Here is a 17,641-nt window from a genome sequence, read left to right as displayed (position 1 = left end):
GTCGTGTCCGACTCTTCGTGACCCCATGGACCAGAGCACGCCAGGCACTCCTGTCTTCCACTGCCTCCCGCAGTTTGGTCAAACTCATGCTGGTAGCTTCGAGAACACTATCCAACCATCTCATCCTCCGTCGTCCCATTCTCCTTGTGCCCTCCATCTTTCCCAACATCAGGGTCTTCTCTTCTCATGAGGTGGCCAAAGTATTGGAGCCTCAGCTTCAGGATCTGTCCTTCCAGTGAGCACTCGGGGCTGATTTTCTTCAGAATGCATAGGTTTGATCTTCTTGCAGTCCCTGGGACTCTCAAGAGTCTCCTCCAGCACCATCATTCCAAAGCATCAATTCTTCGGCGATCAGCCTTCTTTATGGTCCAGCTCTCACTGCCATACATAACCACAGTGGTACCTTGGGATGCGAACGGGATCTGTTGCAGAGCCCCGTTCGCATCCCGAATGGAATGTAAGACGCGACGGGGCGTCTGCGCATGCATTGGTCACGTTTCGCCACTACCGCGCATGCGCACAATGTCATTTTGAGCGTCTGCGCATGCATGAGCGACGAAACCCGGAAGTAACGGAGTGTGTTACTTCCGGTTCCCGCAGAGTGCAACTCCAACGCGCTCAACCCAAAGCGCATTCAACTCGAGGTATGTACAGTGTACAGTGGTAAAAAGGTAAAGGGACCCCTGACCATTAGGTCCAGTCATGGCTGACTCTGGGGTTGCGGCGCTCATCTCGCTTTATTGGCCGACGGAGCCGGCGTACAACTTCCGGGTCATGTGGCCAGCATGATTAAGTCGCTTCTGGCAAACCAGAGCAGTGCATGGAAACGCCGTTGACCTTCCCGCCAGAGTGGTACCTATTTATCTACTTGCACTTTGACGTGCTTTCGAACTGCTAGGTTGGCAGGAGCAGGGACTGAACAACAGAAGCTCACCCCGTCATCGAGGGGATTTGAAATGCCGACCTTCTGATCGGCAAGTCCTAGGCTCTGGGGTTTAACCCACAGCGCCATTGTACAGTGGTACCTCAGGTTAAGTACTTAATTCATTCCGGAGGTCCGTACTTAACCTGAAACTGTTCTTAACCTGAGGTACCACTTTAGCTAATGGGGCCTCCGGCTGCTGCCGTGCCGCCGGAGCTTGATTTCTGTTCTCATCCTGTAGCAAAGTTCTTAACCCGAGGTACTATTTCTGGGTTAGTGGAGTCTGTAACTTGAAGCGCATGTAACCCGAGGTACCACTGTACTGGGAAAACCATAGCTTTAACTATATGGACCTTCGTTGGCAAGATGATGTCTCTGCTTTTTAAGATGCTGTCTAGGTTTGCCTTTGCTTTGCTGCCAAGGGTAGGATTTCAGAACTCTGTTCCACCCCCACGCGTGGGCTCCCGGAGGGATAAATTGCCATTAATATATCCTCTCCTGCTACTCCATCCCCACGCAGCAGACACGTGTCGGCGGGGGAGGCGCCGGGCTGCCCGCACGCCTCCTCTAATTGCGGGGGAGCGCGCGCTCTTTGCCGAGCGCGGGAAGCGGGGAAAGGCGAGGCGAGCTCGGGCCGCGCTGCGCGTGCGGACGCGGCCCCCGCGGGGCATGCTAATGAGGTGGGCGGGGCCGCCTCCCATTGGCCGCCCGCCGCGCGTCTGGCGGTGAAGTCAGGGCTTTTTCTTGTCGCCCGAGGCGAAGCGGCGCGGATTGCTGCGGCGCGCGGCGCGGAAGGAGCTTCTCCTGCAAAAGCGGCAGCGGGGAAGGAGCGAGGTAAGAGGGCAAAGGGAAGGAACGCGCGTCAGGGGGAGATTGAGAACCTGCGTGTCTGCGTGAACGTGTGAACTGGGCTGGGATGCTGCTGCTGGTGGTGGTGTCGCCGCCTCGGACTCTTCCAAGAGGGAATCCGGCTTATCCCGAGAGAGGCTTTGCGGGGGCGCGCGTGCACGCGGGCGCGCGCTTTTGCCTGCTTTAAAGGCCCGGCTCTTGGGCTGTTAGAGACGGCTGCTTGGAACGCGGAGGTTGCTTGGAACGCCTTGATTAGAACGCCTCCCCCGCCCGGATTTAGGGACCTCTTTAGCGAGTTGCAGAACCTGGTTCCCTCTCTATGTGTGTGTTTTGCAAAAGAACAAGTCGAATTGCCCCCCTCCCCGTTCGCACGGCGCGGAGATTCGGGTGTGATGGCAGCCCCACCCGGTGGATCTTCGCCGTGGCAAACGGGTTTTCTTGATTCCCCCCCCCCCCCAACGCCCCAAGTACTGGGCTGATGACGGGAGTCCATCTTTAAGGTGGTTGCCTTTTATAGACTGCGCGACCTTGACTTTCGGATGCCGGCGGTGCTGGAGGTTAAAGACCGTCGTGCATTGTTTTGCGGGGGGTGGGGGGTGGGAGGAGAGAGAGCAAGGCGGTTGTCGCGTCCTGTATCTGTTGCTAGGAGCGGGTGAAAGTAGCATCTTCTCCGGGAGAGATCCCAGGAAGCGGCCGCTGGTGGCGCGTGGCGGTTCATTCACCACGGTTTTGCCCGCATCCCTTCACCTCCTCCTCCTCCGCTCAAAATCCAACGGGGAAGATCACTTGCGCGAGCCCCTGTGGGAAGGAACGGGAGCTGCGCAGGAGCTGCGATGCATTGCTGCCTGCCTGCAGGGGTTGCAGAGGACCAAGGCTTTTGGGGGAATCAGAGAACAAGCCAAAAAGAGGATTTTTAATAATAATAAAAAAAAATGGACCAAATTTCTTAAGAATAGACTAGTCCAGTGGTCAATATAATACATTTAGAGAACTGGTTGTGTGTGTCTCACTCTTCTCCTGGGTGTTGACCAGGAATTGCCGTGGCTAATTTTTTCTGATTTACATGCAGAAATGTAAAATACCTCTGTGGGTTTATTTGGCTGTTTTGTGTTCGTTCGTTCTTCTTCTTTAAAAAAGCAGTGTACATTAGAGATTTATTTGCCCGCACAGAGCGAGACAAAGAGCTGAATGCTTGTGAGTTCACATTGAGTAAAGAATGAAACCTATATCTATGGCCTGCCAGGAACATTTACTGTTAGGCCCTTCAGCCCTTCCAGTCTTGAGGATTGTGTGTGTGTGGGGGGGGTTCTTGATAGCTTGCTGCTGCGAACACGAAAGCTCCCACTTACTTATTTATTAGGCTATTAGTATAATGAAGAAAAGCCACCTCAGGCCTGTTGTAGGTATCCTGTTTCCATCAAAGAGTGTGCGCTTGTATTGGCAAACCTTCTGCTTCGTTTTAGAAAGGGCATTTGCTTCTACAAATGTATTATACAAACAAAGCATTTTCAGGCATGGGAAATGTGTGTACGCTGGGGGCTATTCAGTTGCATTTCTGTTAACCGGCGAGTTGAATTTTCAGGGGAGATCCTTGCCTTTAATTTGAAACCCCTGTCCTTTCTCCCTATCAGGATGCTGTGACAGAGACTTTATGTATAGGATTGCAGCTTTAAAACATAAAACAGCTGGGAGTAAGCCCAGTTTAATGAATGGGACTTCTTTTTGAGTAGATATGTATAGGATTGGGCTGTAAGTGACCCGCACTGAGACCTTCTGTGGAATAGGTGGATAATTATAATAATAATGGTAATAATTTATTATTTATACCCCACCCATCTGGCTGGGTTTCCCCAGCCACTCTGGGCGGCTTCCAGCAAAATATTAAAATACAATAATTCATCAAATATTCATCACACCCTTCTCCCAGGCCTGTGCAATTATGGACTTACTTTCGAAGGGCTTATAATATATCTGTGGCAACTGTAATAAATTCGTTGAAAGTTGCTCTTTAGTTGCTATTCAGTTGGATCAAAAGGAAAATGTTGTGAGTGAGTACACATTACCAGTGTGCTCCAACTGCTGGCTTTTGAATCGTCCTGCGTGTGGCATAATTCACAACGCAGCACCGTCTTGTAAGGGTGTGTTTGTTTTTGAAAAAAGGAATATTGCTGTTTGACGTGTTTTCCCTCAAACCAGCTTCATTCTGAAAGGAAAACTTGAGCCCCGTTTCACTTCACTTTTAAGCTGAGGTGTGTACATTTGAGGCAGCCGTTGCACATGCGCAGATGATGGCGCTTGCGCACAGATGACAATCTTAATGGAAAGGAGGGTTTGCAGGGCTCAGGAAAACAAGCAGTAATGTGCATTGTGTAAAGCAGGGGTCAGCAAACTTTTTCAGCTGTGGGCTGGTCCACCATCCGTCAGATCGTGGGGGGGGGGCAGACTATATTTGGGGTGGGGGAAATGAACAAATTCCTATGCCCCACAAATAACCCAGAGATGCATTTTAAATAAAAGCACACATTCTACTCATGTAAAAACACGCTGATTCCTGGACCATCCGTGGGCCGGATTGAGAAGGCGATTGGGCCAAATCCAGTCCCCGGGCCTTAGTTTCCCTACCCAAGGACTAGATTGCCTACCCCTGGCGTAAAGACATCCCAGCCCCCCTCTGACTGTGTGCAAATGCAACTTGAAACACAGCAGGGGGAAGATGTCCTTCCTGCACTTTAAGCTGCTAATGTGTACATAGCCTAAGTCTTTTCATCGGGTAAGCGTCAAATCCAATTAAATGCATTCAGTAAGCATCCAGATCTCTCCCTGCTTTTCTGTAAAAGGTAAAGGGACCCCTGACCATTACGTCCAGTCGCGGACGACTCTGGGGTTGCAGCACTCATCTTTCTTTACTGGCCGAGGGAGCCGGCGTACAGCTTCTAGGTCATGTGGCCAGCATGACTAAGCTGCTTCTGGCAAAACCAGAGCAGCGCATGGAAATGCCGTTTATCCTCCTGCTGGAGCAGTACCTATTTATCTACTTGCACTGGCGTGCTTTCAAACTGCTAGGTGGGTAGGAGCAGGGACTGAGCAACAGGACCTCACCCCGTTGCGGGGATTTGAACCGCCGCCCTTCTGATCGGCAAGCCCTAGGCTCTGTGGTTTAACCCACAGCACCACATGCCACAGTTACAAATGCTTTAAAAAAAGAGGCCATGAGCAGGCAAATTTTGCTGAGCCTCCTAAAATATTAAGAATTACAGAAGTGGCTTAGTCATGCTGGCCACATGACCCGGAAGCTTTACGCTGGCTCCCTTGGCCAATAAAGCAAGATGAGCGCCGCAACCCCAGAGTCAGTCACGACTGGACCTAATGGTCAGGGGTCCCTTTACCTTTATTTTTACTGGCGAGTCCCTACGTTCAGCAAGCTCTGAAATGGATATAATGAACCAGCATGGATTTGAACATAGAGCACTTTCACATTACCTAGAAACCCAAAATTAAAGACATATGTACCATAAGATATCCCAGAACAGATGGACAATTGGACAATAGAAATGAGAAGGAAATGAATTGCCTCCAGATTATTAACACTTAACTAGAAAGTTTGACATTGCTCTCATGCTTAAACCAAAACATCCTATTATTAGAAAAGCAGACCCTTGACAATTAGCAGTTAATGTTGGGGATGTAGTTTGTTTTGTAATGAACCCCATCATAGTACAAGCCAAGCCGTAAAGAGAATGGAAATTTGGCCAATGGTGTTTCTTTGAAAGCGAGGCAGTAGCAACCAGAATACAGAATATGCTCTGTAAAATGTGAGCCCCTTCCTTTGTGTCGTGGGGACACATGTACAGAAACTATTTGAAAATCCTGTGTTGAAAGCAAAGCCAGTAAATTAGGCCAGATATTTTCATATTTACATTTTTTTGCAGATAATGTTAATGAAAGCAAAGCATTAGATCATTTCATATTATTGCCATACGTCAAGGGCAGAATTTGGGTTATAGTCTTTTTCAGTTCTGCTTGGCTGGTATCCTCCAAAACTTTTTCTTTGTCAGATGGCCTGGTGCAATCTACCAGGTCATGTAGACTACATCTCCCATCATCCTTGACCCATGGCTGTGCTGGCTTGAGCTCATGGGAGATACAGGATCTGACCTACCTTGACAGAGAGAGATATTCCAGGCTGAGTATGAAAAGGGAATCGGCATAAACATTCACACTGTTCAAAAAAATAAAATATGGTGCCCCACAGTTCTGGTCCCCCGTGTGTTACAGAGGTTAGACTGTCAGAATTTGACCTGGGAGAGTTCAAATCCCCACCCAACCATGAAACTCACTAGATTACTCTGCGCCCGTCACTCAGTCTCAGCCTAACCTATCTCACAGGGTTGACGTGTGCATAACATGGGAGGGAGAAGAGTCGGTGGAAGAAGATTGGGAAAAAATTAAAGCTTATCTACAAAAACATTGTAAAATTAATGAATGTTAGAAGGATGCTGGAATGAAGCTATATGGTTTTAGCAGAAATGTAATGAAGAATTAAATAAAAGTGGATTGATAATGGGATAAAATGAAAAATTTAAGGTTAGACCGTTAAGAACAAAAATTGAGTAAGATGGAAAGAATTTGCCGAAATAGTTAATTGAAATAGAATACAAAAAAGGGAGGTGTGAGGAGGTCGATGAAACAAGTTAATGAAAGGTAAAGATATGGAATATTGGATGTGTGTGTGTCTAATGTGTTGTCTTTTTTTGTATTGTTGTATTGCTTTTTTTTATTGTAATTGCAATGTATGTTTTGTTAAACTTTTTATTGTTTTTTGTTCTTCTTTTTTCTTTTTTCTGTAATTTCCAAATTTCCAATAAATATTCTTTAAAAAAAAAAAGATGTGTGCATAACATGGGGAGGGGCTCCTTGGAGGAGAGGTGTAAATGAGTAAATAAATAGGCTGTCTTTTTTAGATCGGAGGAGGCAAGGAGTTGCTGTGCCCTTAAAAGCCAAGTGAAACTTCAGGGGGGATTCCTTCCTTTGCAGTTTGCAGCTAGAAGTGCACCGGGGTTGCAATTTTTGACACTGGGCTGCTGAGGCGCTCTGCTGTTTTGGCACAGTGCCTCCTGGCAGCGTGGGGCAACGTTGAATGCATGGATTGGGAGCGGAGGTGTGCCACCCAGCGAGGGAGGAGGACCCTTGTTTCCGATGCGTGGGAAGGGAAAGAAAGGAGCACTGAGTTGGCAGCTGGCTACAGAGGTGGGTGGATCAGAAAAGAAGGGAAAGCAGCGGTTCCTGCCACCCCACCCCCCCAAAGTTTGGAGCTTAGGAGAAAGCTGGGCAGTCATCTGCCTGGCATTTCAACACTTCCATGAAGCTTTCAGCACCAGAGGCGCTGCCACCGGTGTCACAATCTCACGCACACAGCTCTGAATAGAAGCACTGTTTTGTACTGAGAAATGTTAGGAAGGGCAGGGGAGAGTGGTCCTCTGGTTGCATCACCAGGCAAACTATTTAGGGCTTGAAAGTGGAGAAGGAAGATTGCGTGAAAAGGGCAATAGTGACTTTGAAAAAGAATGGGGACCTTTTACGGTCACACCTTGGGTTACAGACGCTTCAGGTTGCGTTTTCTCAGGGTATGGACCCGTCAAAACCCGGAAGTACCGGAACGGGTTACTTCCAGGTTTCGAGGGCCGTGCATGCGTAGAAGCACTAAATTGCGCTTTGCGCATGTGCAGAAGGCCAAATCGCAGCCCACGCATGCGCAGAAGCGCCGCTGCGGGTTGCGAACACTGCGGGTTGCGGATGTGCATCCTGCACGGATCCCGTTCACAACCCGAGCGTCCGCCGTACAATATATTTGCAGAAACAACAAGAAGAAATGGTGTCGCTGGCTGGATTTAAATAAACATTTGCGACTTTATTTCTTGAGAACCAGAAGTATAACCGTGTGACAACATATTACAGTATACAAACAGCAGAATGTATCATTGTATGTAACACACCAGAAATAGTAGTTGAGGGAAGTCAACAGGAAATTTGAAAATGTATGCTTAGTAACGTTATTGGTTATTTGTTACGAGAAAAGAAACTTAATAAAAATTATTTAAAAACAAAAAGTGGAGAAGCTAGAGCATCGCTGATCTGACCGCAGGGATTTCCAGAGGCTCTGGGGTACACTGTGACATCAGTTAAAGCCCCCCCCCCCCGCAAGGCAAGGGCCTGTGGACTGAGCACCCCTGGATTTAGGAAACTCCTGTGCACCACACAAAATGCTAAGGATATATATAGACGGGCTCTGACTGGCAGCCTGCCTCTGAAAAGGGTGGAAGTTGGAGAAAGAAGAGGCTGGTTGCTGGAGCCGTCTTCAAGGCTGCTACTGGGATAAATGCTTCACCTGACCAGTGAATGGACTGGCTGTGCTTGCTGTCAAGTACGCTCCCTCCAGGCCACAGACTTATAATATCACTCAGGACACGAGAAAGGCCTTAGTGAGTGCCGGTTAGCTAGACAAGGTCTGTCCATTCCTTACCATATAAGGTTTACTATGGTAAATATGCCTCTTTGCAAGAGCTTGCAGCCTTGCAAATGAAAGGCACTGGGGTCTTCTTAATTATTAGGAGAACAATCACAGCTTCCCCCCTCTTCTTTCTGTACAAACTGAGATTTATTTCCATTGCTGTGGCAGTGCATACTCAGTGATGTGATCGGCTGAGATAAACAGGAAGCAAAGAAGCGGTAATAAAAGAAATACGATTTTGTAATTATGAATCGCATTGTAACTGGTACTGCCCCTCTAGGAACATGGCGTTTCTAGAACGTTGCCAAAAATCTCTTTAAAAGACTGCAAAGAGCTAAATGGCCTTGGGTAGCTCTGCCAGCTTCTAGGAAGCAAGGACGTTTTTAATTGGGCATAGGATGTGCCAGGCATAATGGTGGCTAATGAGTTGGAAAAAAGCATCTCTGAGCAGGATGCTGGCTTTCTTCTCACCTGTCTGGAGTCAGTTGGTTCAGTGCAGGGGGTAGAATAATGGAATGCGTAAGTTGCAGAGCAGGGGAATCATCCGTGCCGTGGGTCTCCTAGGTCCTTTAAGATGTTGCTCTGTTCTTTGTTCCTGTTTCCCAGATGTAGCAAAATTCACCGAATCATATAATCCTAGAGTTGGAAGGGACCCAAGAGTCCTCTCATTCAATGGGTCATTCATGCAATGCGGGAATTCATGTGTGCTGAAGCTCACTGGGTGACCTTGGGCCAGTCAAAGCCTCTTAACCTACCTCGCAGGATTGTTAGAGGGATTAACTGAGGAGAGAGGTGTACCATGCACTCCGTGGAGAAAAAGGTGGGGCATAAATTTCAGTATGTAAGGTCTTCTGCTGACCTGCTTAAGAAAGCTGGAGGGGCCAGCCAGATGGAGATGTCAGTCGCGAACTGGGCATCCGGAGCTCTCAATGTGGTCACAATTGGACCCGCGCCAGTCGCAAAAGGCACCTGGCGCCTGGCTAATTTCAAACACTGCCCTCCGTGAAGCACATTTAGCACCCCCTGCCCCTGGCCAGTAAGTCCCAAGGCAGGGAACGACAATTTAAAATCCAGCATGTTGTTGTTGTTGTTTAGTCATGTCCGACTCTTCGTGACCCCATGGATCAGAGCACGCCAGGCACTCCTGTCTTCCACTGCCTCCCGCAGTTTGGTCAAACTCATGCTAGTAGCTTCGAGAACACTGTCCAACCATCTCATCCTCTGTCGTCCCCTTCTCATTGTGCCCTCCATCTTTCCCAACATCAGGGTCTTTTCCAGGGAGTCTTCTCTTCTCATGAGATGGCCAAAGTATTGGAGCCTCAGCTTCATGATCTGTCCTTCCAGTGAGCACTCAGGGCTGATTTCCTTCAGAATGGAGAGGTTTGATCTTCTTGCAATCCATGGGACTCTCAATAGTCTCCTCCAGCACCATAATTCAAAAGCATCAATTCTTGGGCGATCAGCCTTCTTGATGGTCCAGCTCTCACTTCCATACATCACTACTGGGAAAACCATAGCTTGAACTATATGGATCTTTGTTGGCAAGGTGATGTCTCTGCTTTTTAAGATGCTGTCTAGCATAAAACAGTTAAAATAAAATGAATGAAAGGGCCCGAAATGGTACCTCCGAGAAGACTAGTTTTGAACCTGATGAAAGTGCAAAATCTTGGGGATGTTAGAATGGTCACACTGATATATTTTGCCACTTGGAAGTTTTATTTTGCTTCTTCTAAGATCTGCCCGGTGTGATCCACAAGGAGACGGTCTCTGGGGAAATTAATTATTGAAAGGGTCTGTTTAATATTTTACAGTTGCTTTTTGATACGGCTTTAAAATGAATTCTCTCCAAACTGGGTGAGTAGGCAATAAAATGGCAAAGCAATTAAATATAAGCAGGTTGAAAGCGATGCACGATTCGTACCCAACCCCCCGAATTTCACATATGGGCTCATGGGGTGTGAACTGGCATTGACTTACGAGAAATGAGACCTTTATATCAGAGTGGATAGCTTGGCGACAATGTTGACCCCGTGTGCATGGCAGCTGTGGAAATGGGATTGTTAGGAAAGGGGTTGAAAAGAACACGGGAAATATGATAATGCTTTTATGCAAATCTATGGGGCGATCACACTTGGAACACTATGTGCAGTTCCGGTTGCTTCAAAGAAAGGATACCACAGAGCAGGAGAAGTTTCAGAAAAGGGCAAGCCAAATGATTGAGGGTTGGAGCAACTCTCCTATGATGAAACCAGGAGGGTTGGAGCCACCACCTCAGGTGGTGGAACCCCAAGTGGCAGTGCCTGGTGTTTGAAATTAGCCAGGAGCCAGGTGCTGGTGGCGCTGTGGGTTAAACCACAGAGCCTAGGGCTTGCCAATCAGAAGGTTGGTGGTTCGAATCCCCGTCGAGCTGCCGTTGCTCGGTCCCTGCTCCTGCCAACCTAGCAGTTCGAAAGCATGTCAAAGTGCAAGTAGATAAATAGGTACCGCTCCGGCGGGAAGGTAAACGGTGTTTCCGTGCACTGCTCTGGTTCGCCAGAAGCAGCTTAGTCATGCTGGCCACATGATCCGGAAGCTGTACGCCGGCTCCCTCAGCCACTAAAGCGAGATGAGCGCCGGTCACGACTGGACCTTTACCTTTACTATCAGCCAATTGTGACCAAGTGAAGATGGCTGGGCCTGATATCTCCACCACCTGGAGATCCTTAGACCTGGTCTGTTTTCACACACTAATAGCACATCCTGTAGAATTCTATCAGTTATATTTTACCTGCACAATTGGAATGAATTTCAGGAACCAAAATGCTTTTTCTGTGCTGCCGGAGCAGTGAACAATGTTATGGCTAATAGTTGTCGCTTGTCTTCACTTACCCCACCCGTCTGCCCTGCTCACAGTTGTGAAGAATATTCATACACCACTTCTTCTTCTTTGGTGATCACTACGAGTAAGATTGTCTTCCATAAACCACTCTTCTAAACCACAGAGCTTAGGGCTTGCCGATCGGAAGGTCGGCGGTTCAAATCCCCACAACGGGGTGAGTCCCCGTTTCTTGGTCCCTGCTACTGCCAACCTAGCAGTTCGAAAGCACCTCAAAGTGCAAGTAGATAAATAGGTACTGCTCTGGCGGGAAGGTAAACGGTGTTTCCATGCACTGCTCTCAAATTTCTTAACCTAGCTCAAGCTTGTCATCTGAACTAGCCAGATGTTTAACTGAGAATCACAGCCAGTCCATCATTTGAAAAATAAGACATTAGAGCTGTCTTTCCCCAAAATGGCAACTAGACATTCTGTTTTGTTGACTGTAACTTTGGTTTAAGGATCCATTCAGTTCCTAGCTTATATATCTTGAGTTTCTAACGCTGCTGGCACTTCTTCAGCCTTCTCAAGCATTTTTTACCGGGCAGAGATGTGTCCTTGGTCTTTGACAATGCCTCCTGCTTCCCAGAATGAAGGATGGTGAGGTCAGTGTGTGACTGTAGACTCCTACAAAATTAAGAGCCACATCCTCATATCTGCCAAATGGCCTCAACCGCTGTTCGAATGTAGCCCCTGGAAGCTCTGGTCAAGAAAGATTCTCCCCTCCAGACTTATATGGCTTCCCTCCTTTTTGTAGAAGAATATCCAATATGACAGCTAGGGAGGCAACAGATCTTCAAAGCCTTGCATCACTCCTGGAAGGCACCCAAGCAAACTTGGACAACAACCAGACTACATACGATGCTGAATGTGCCACTGAATTATTGTGTTGCTTTACTGTTAATAGCACAAGTGCCTGATCAGTTTTGGGACTTCAAGGCAGAGGGAACATTTTTAAACCCTTTCTTCACCCACCGTGGTTCCAGTGTGTGATGTCAGGTGCAGATTGTATGCAGTATGCAGCTATGCCTGTAGTATGCTGCTACAGTTGATTCTAGGGACACGGGTGGCGCTGTGGTCTAAACCACTGAGCCTCTTGGGCTTGCCGATCAGAAGGTTGGTGGTTCGATTCCCTGCGATGGGGTGAGCTCCCATTGCTCTGTCCCAGCTCCTGCCAACCTAGCAGTTTGAAAGCACACCCGTGCGAGTAGATAAATAGGTACCACTGCAGCAGGAAGGTAAACGGCATTTCCATGTGCTCTGGTTTCTGTCACAGTGTCCTGTTGCACCAGAAGCGGCTTAGTCATGCTGGCCATATGACCCATAAAGCTGTCTGTGGACAAACGCCAGTTCCCTCGGCCTGAAAGCGAGATGAGCGCCACAACGCCATCGTCACCTTTGACTGGACTTAACCTAAGGTTACCAGACGCCCCCGTTTCCCAGGGACAGTCCCCGGATTTACAAATCAGCCCCCATACAAAATCCATTGAAGTTGAAAAGTGTCTGCGGAGTCATTGAAAAAATCTGGTAACCTTAACTTAACCGTCCAGGGGTCCTTTACCTTTTCTTTTCTTTTTTTTACAGTTGATTCTGGAATGGAAGGATTGTAGGAAATTGTGTAAGAACAAAATGTGAATGCATACCTTTCATGAACTGGCAGGACAATGGGGAAGAGGATCCCGGTGAGGACTGTGGCCGGGACTGGGACACACTGGGGCAAGCTGGGGAAGGAGAAGTTAGTGTAGGGAGTTCTCACAGAGCGACAGAGGTTGGGGGTCAGTGCACAGGAATCAAAGCAACAGGACCCATCAGCAGAACCAGAGGGGCTTCTGCCGCCATGAACCCAACGAGCTCTGAGGTGTAGGGAGCACTCCTGGAGGCTGAGGCAGGCAAGGGCCCACAGCCCAGCTTCCTAGCTGGCCAGGTGGTGCTCGCTAGCTTTGGGATGAGGGTTTGTGATTCCTCAGCTGGAGTAGGCTCAGAACAGGTGAGAGTCACCTGCCTCATCAAGCCCAGATGCTGCAATCACCAGGCAAAGTATAAAAAGGCAGCAGAGCTGATGTCTGCTCAACTGCCCATGTTGAAGGACCTCAGCATAGATGCTCCAGGGTCTCTGTGGCACAGTGCTTTGCTTTGGACATGTGGATTGACACACACACCCGACTGGGGACTGGACGTACTGACTTGCTACCAGGTAGGCCAGGGGTTCAAGACCCAGACCATGCAATGGTGAATATGCACTGCACTCAGGGCCGGATTTAGGTTTGATGAGGTCCTAAGCTACTGAAGGTAATGGGGCCCTTTATATGTCCAGCTGTCCTTTGTCAACAACCAATTGTTGCTGTTTTCTTGTGTTGAATATATGCTATATGGTAATTTATGGACCTAAAGGTAAAGGGACCCCTGACCATTAGGTCCAGTCGTGACCAACTCTGGGGTTGCGGCGCTCATCTCGCTTTATTGGCCGAGGGAACCGGCGTACAGCTTCCAGGTCATGTGGCCAGCATGACTAATCCACCTCTGGCAAACCAGAGCAGTGCGGGGAAATGCTGTTTACCTTCCCGCCGGAGTGGTACCTATTTATCTACTTGCACTTTGATGTGCTTTCAGACTGCTAGGTTGGCAGGAGCAGGGACTGAGCAACGGGAGCTCACCCCGTCGCAGGGATTCGAACCACTGGCCTTCTGACCGGCAAGTCCTAGGCTCTGTGGTTTAACCCACAGCGCCACCTGCATCCCTATTTATGGACCTAATAGGTATCTAAAGCCATTTGCACATAACAAAATATATATTTCATCAAAGGTATTGTTGAAATGAAATACAATCAAGAAGTACATTAATAGTGAAATGCAATTAAGAAGTAGTATATTTTTGGGAGCCCCCCGAGAGGGTGGAGCCCTAAGCTCTAGCTTGTTTAGCTTATACATAAATCCGGTACTGACTGCACTGCAAATTTAGCATTCTGTTGGGCATCGCTAAACAAGATAGTTGCTTTCTTACGCTTTATTTATGGGCCGTAGGAAGGGACAGCTGATTTGGGGGAAGAACATAAATGTGTCATCGTGTTAGATACTGGCAAATAGCAGATGGCTATAGTGGCTTTGGCAACCAGCATGCCCATGAGAAGTTTATTTCTTTGAGGAATGGGCAAACGTCTGCCCACGGAAAATCCTCCAGACATGACCAGTTCTAGGAACTATATGAGTTTCGTGTTGATTTCTACGTTGCTTGAGAAAGAACTGTGGGAAGGGAGAGGTTGTATCCAAATTCCCCGCTTGTACCTAACGTTCTTTCATTGTGTCATTTTAAGATGAAGTTGAGTAACACAGGATTTAAAAAAGTGTAAAAAGGGTTGTTTTTTGGTGGGCCACTAGGGGCTGGTGGCAAGCCTCCAGTTACATGCATATTGGGTGCTGCTCTGTAATTGATTCAGCCTTGCCTGTAACACTTTGTCTCAAAACAGCACCAGGAACATAAACTCAGATGTTTGGGAACACAGCAATTGTGTTGGCTGTGAATAGACAATTCTTTGGCAGATACTTCAAGGAATTGATTGGTTGCAGAAGCTTAATGTGCCATTCTTTAATACTCAAAGGCTCTCTTTCAGCTCCTCTTCTTAAAATATTAAGGGAAACATTTTTAGAGTGGCCAAACAGCTAAGAGTCTTGTTTTCAATAAGAGGTTGTCCAAGCCACATTCTCGCTGCCTGTTCCATATGAATCACTTTTGTGCTATACATTATAATCCTAGGTGCTTAGGCGATGAGTCACAGTGGCCTACTCGGTTCTTGACTAAGGATGGTCATGATTCTTGTGCAGCAAAGATATGAAGGAGGACACCGCCTCTTGTAGCTGGCCCTCTGAGCAGATTTCATTTTAAACAGTGGCAGATAAATGTCCGTGCTGTTAGGGTTGGGCAAGGTCTGGTTTTCAACATTGCGGTATATCATCAGCTAAATATTATGATAAACCAATATGTCACAACGTCTGAAATAAGGATGGAGCGACCTGCCAACCTAGCAGTTCGAAAGCACGTCAAAGTGCAAGTAGATAAATAGGTACCGCTCCGGCGGGAAGGTAAACGGCGTTTCCGTGCGCTGCTCTAGTTCGCCAGAAGCGGCTTAGTCCTGCTGGCCACATGACTCGGAAGCTGTACGCTGGCTCCCTCGGCCAGTAAAGCGAGATGAACTCCGCAAACCTAGATTCGGTCACAACTGGACCTAATGGTCAGGGGTCCCTTTACCTTTACCTTTAGGGAGAGACACTGGCTGGCTTCACAGTTGAACACGTTGTAAACTTTGGATGAGAAATTGGGTTGGCAAAAACGGAACTCCATAGCGCCATCCGGTGTCATAGTGTGATAATGCATATACAACACATATAAAGCGCTTTTTCTTTGCCAATGTGAGCCCCAAGATTGTCAGCTGCTAGCACATTCAGGCTCGCTTTATTGTACTAGCTACTAAGTTGTGCTTGGACAAGCCTCTCCCCTTTTAGCATCCATTAGTATACCAAATAGTTTGAGATTCAGTTTCCATATTGTCAAGTGCATTTCATGCTCATTTCTCAGATTTCAAATTAGCCAGTGAGAAATTTGGGATCCCACACCCCTGGTGTGTGTGTGTGTGTGTGTGTGTGTGTGTGTGTATAGGCCTATTGCTATTGTTTATTTAGTAAAAACTGCTTGTGGCCATTGCAAAGTCCTATCTTTCCATGTGGTTCAAGTCCTCTCTGTTCAAGGTAGGTACCCCATTCTCCTTATTATTTGATCTGGGATTCACTCAAAGCTGTGTGTCAGGGATGGGGAACCAGTCCAACTTCCATCAGCCTCAGCAAGCTGAACCAATGACCAGGAGCACTCCATTGAAGGTGACCTGGAAACTACAACTACAACCAGAATGTGGCAGATAGACTGGTGACTGGGGCTGCCTTCAGGTATCTTCTAAAAGTCAGATAGTTGTTTGTTTCTTTGACATCTGGTGTGAGGGCGTTCCACAGGGTGGGTGCCACTACTGAGAAGGCCCTCTGCCTGGTTCCCTGTAACTTAGCTTCTCACAGTGAGGGAACCGCCACAAGGCCCTCGGAGATGGACCTCAATGTCCGGGCTGAAGGATGGGGGTGGAGACGCTCCTTCAGGTATACTGGACCGAGGCTGTTTAGGGCTTTAGAGGTCAGCACCAACACTTTGAATTGTGCTCGGAAACGTACTGGGAGCCAGTGTGGGTCTTTCAAGACCGGTGTTATATGGTCTCAGCGACCGCCCCCAGTCACCAGTCTAGCTGCCGCATTCTGGATTAGTTGTAGTTTCCAGGTCACCTTCAAAGGTAGCCCCACATAGAGCGCATTGCAGTAGTCCAAGCAAGAGATAACTAGAGCATGCATCACTCTGTTGAGACAGTCTGCGAGCAGGTAGGGTCTCAGCCTGCAGACCAGATGGAGCTGGTAGATGGCTGCTCTGAACACAGAATTGACCTGCGCCTCCATGGACAGCTGTGAGTCCAAAATGACTCCCAGGCTGCGCACCTAGTCCCTCAGGCCGCCACCTAGATCAGCAGCACAAGTAAGTTGTTTTCAGCAGCACCTGCCCAAAATCTGTAACATTAATTCCCCCCCCCCTCATATTCTAGAGTACACCGTGCATGTGAAATTTAAAGATGGAAAGTGTGATATGCGTTGAAATCCACAGAGCGCTTTTTAAAAACAAGTCCTTGTTTTAATTAAACACCTGCATGAAATTGCAGGTAAGGTGCTGCTTGAATATGCTTCCATTTTAAACAAGCATGTGCAGGGTTTAATTTGGAACAGAGTTTGATTTGTCTTCAGGTCCCCAAAACCTAGTTTCGGGCCTTTGAGCCTGAGCCTCTGGGTTAGAGCAGAATGAATGAAAAACGAAAGACTCATCAAGTTTGCACCTGTATTCTGGCTGGAATGGAGAGCACACCTGAAAAGGTGCCACAGAACTCCTTTTAAACAGCTGCAGATTCTTAACATTTACACATGGGTATTCAGGGACCCTCATTTTACTGAAGTGGTCAATCCATTGCCACTTCAGCCTGCAGGTGGGGCTAACATGATTGAATGCTCTTTTGTGCATGAAAAATACTCCATAATGCAGGGGTAGGCAAACTAAGGCCCTGGGGCCGGATCCGACCCGATCAGCTTCTAAATCCAACCCACGGACGCTCCTGGAATCAGCGTGTTTTTACATGAGTAGAATGTGTCCTTTTATTTAAAATGCATCTCTGGGTTATTTGTGGGGCCTGCCTGGTGTTTTTACATGAGTAGAATGTGTCCTTTTACAGTGGTACCTCGGGTTAAGTACTTAATTCGTTTGGGAGGTCCGTACCTAACCTGAAACTGTTCTTAACCTGAAGCACTACTTTAGCTAATGGGGCCTCCCACGGCTGCCATGCCGCTGCTGCACGATTTCTGTTCTCATCCTGAAGCAAAGTTCTTAACCTGAAGCACTATTTCTGGGTTAGCGGAGTCTGTAACCTGAAGCGTATGTA

At 47.8% G+C, this 17,641-nt stretch overlaps 1 protein-coding gene across 1 annotated transcript in view; it reads left to right on the top strand.

Moving 5' to 3' along the window:
• Positions 1-1,653: 1,653 nt before the first annotated feature.
• SORBS1 (sorbin and SH3 domain containing 1) overlaps positions 1,654-17,641 on the top strand; it is a 192,472-nt gene continuing 176,484 nt past the window's right edge. Inside the window, exon 1 of the mRNA XM_083440191.1 lies at positions 1,654-1,756. The gene's annotated coding sequence lies outside the window, so the exon portion shown is untranslated. The remainder of the gene's footprint in view (positions 1,757-17,641) is intronic.

The sequence above is a fragment of the Podarcis tiliguerta genome (assembly GCF_965153285.1).
Source record: "Podarcis tiliguerta genome assembly, chromosome: 5".
NCBI classification, from domain to species: Eukaryota; Metazoa; Chordata; class Lepidosauria; order Squamata; family Lacertidae; genus Podarcis; species Podarcis tiliguerta.
Note: the sequence above shows the minus strand (reverse complement) of the source record. Positions and strands in the feature narration are given on the sequence as shown.